We start from the raw sequence: 1,964 nt of genomic DNA, 5'->3' as shown, positions 1-1,964 counted from the left end.
AATGATCAATTTAGCCTAGCATGTTTTACTTTTTCGTCATGACAGCTTAGAAAAGTTGAAAAAGAAAATCTCTGGCAACACTACGACATCGAAGCATGCTAGTAATTATCATGAAAACAATGCGTCGCTATCAAATAGCGGATGAAAACATTTATGAATGAAATGACTTATATTTCAAAACGAAAACTTCGATGATTTGAGGTATTTTATTTATTCCATTACCAAGTTTCATATTGTTTTTTTTTTATGGAAGAACCATATTCATAACTGACGCCAGTGTGATATTCTTCTGGACCACAAGTGATCGACAAATATCCAACAAGTTGTTGTAGCATATCTGGAATTGTGTATTTAATGACGTTTTAATATGTTAAATAATAAACGATTGAATCAGAGATCAGAGTGCGCTCGCATTCCTCGGTAATATCAATGTTGAAACACTTGCTCTGTTGAACTGCCGTTGTTGTAGTCATATGCGAGGGAACGGCTACCTTTTTTAGTAGCTTCCTCGAACGTCCTCAAATATTGTTCATCATTCTTTCGAATCACACATAGATCAATGTTAGAACCGGATCCTAAATCGTTGAAAACTCCGGCAGTAAGTGCCTCACGAACCAACTTTTTGCTCTCCTCTTCATCCATATCTGGTTTCCAGCGAGACTCGAACACGGACATAGCTGCAAGTCTGCCCGATCTCATTGTAGCATAAGGCAGCTTATCTGTCGATCCGTGAGGATAAATACAATAAATATACGATCCCGTATGATATACACCCCCTAAAACCAAAGCAGCGCTAATATGACCTTGATAGCGAAACAAAAACTGTTTCAACATCGTATTAGCAATAACTATCGGGACTGTTCATCCAGTATTTAACCGGTGTAATTCTAAATTTGACGATATCATATGAGTGGTTATTTCCGTGTCAGCAGCTGTTCCGGCACCACAGTAGTTCATGTTTTTAGTCAAGTAGTGAATATTTTCGCAGTTTTTATCCTCCACGATTGGTCTCTCAGTAGCACGAGTTTTAATAGCTTTCGGCGGAACAAATCGTTGGTGCATTGTTGAGCATTTCTATAAAACATCAAGGTTAGAAATTCAAGTCTTGCGTTTCCTCTGACGACACTAACCTGCGACAGTTTTCAAAACTGAATCCGGGTGCTTCCAGATGTCGATAGTCATATCGGTTCTTAGTCAAACAATGGTAATCACAAAAAGCAGCTTCAATTACATTCAAATTCTTTTGGATTTTCCACGATCTCGAAAAATTAAACATCTTTGTTTATGAGCATAATAAACAGTCACTATGGTGAATCATTTTCCAGTCATCAGAGTTGCCAGTTTTATATAAAATTCAATAAGGTACACCGTCACTCTGACAGTGTATCATGACAGTGTACCGCACGATGCAAAATGTGTCCTTGAAAATTTGTCGGAGTACTCCGTATTATAATTTGTATTTGGTATTAGTATGATGAGTCTACATTTTACTTTTTCTTGTTTTACATTCAAGGATAAGACAAAGTGGCTCACTAACGGAACGAAATTGATTCCGTCAGGGCACTGTTGTTGGTCAATACGGTAGCATATCGGAGCTGGTATGAGCCCGATCAAGGTTCACGTTCGGTTTTGTTTACGTTTTGACCACGGTCAATACGGGCGCATGTGTTAATTACAAAGTGGCCATACGAGCATGAAGGCCTAAGAAGTTTTTTTTGTCGCCTTCGTTGAAGAGACAAGAAAATCACGACCAGCTGAACAGTTAGCACTGGTGGAATGATTATAAGGTCAAGGTGACCAACCGAACCTAACGCGTATGAGCAAAGGAATCGGTAATTTGACGCATCATTTTTCGAATAAGCAAAAGTAGCATAAGGAGCCGTACTTGGACTGACATAACAAAGCAAGACAGCGAGTTAGGCACCAGGAGTGCATGCCACGAGGTATATATATTTAAAATGGTG

At 38.8% G+C, this 1,964-nt stretch overlaps 1 pseudogene; it reads right to left on the bottom strand.

The window, feature by feature from the left end:
- Positions 1-260: 260 nt before the first annotated feature.
- LOC131432379 (proteasome subunit beta type-7-like) lies at positions 261-1,263 on the bottom strand (annotated as a pseudogene).
- Positions 1,264-1,964: the final 701 nt, after the last annotated feature.

Source organism: Malaya genurostris, chromosome 2 (genome assembly GCF_030247185.1).
Source record: "Malaya genurostris strain Urasoe2022 chromosome 2, Malgen_1.1, whole genome shotgun sequence".
In the NCBI taxonomy this organism is placed as follows: Eukaryota; Metazoa; Arthropoda; class Insecta; order Diptera; family Culicidae; genus Malaya; species Malaya genurostris.
The sequence above is the reverse complement of the archived record's forward strand: the minus strand, read 5'-3'. Positions and strand labels throughout refer to the sequence as shown.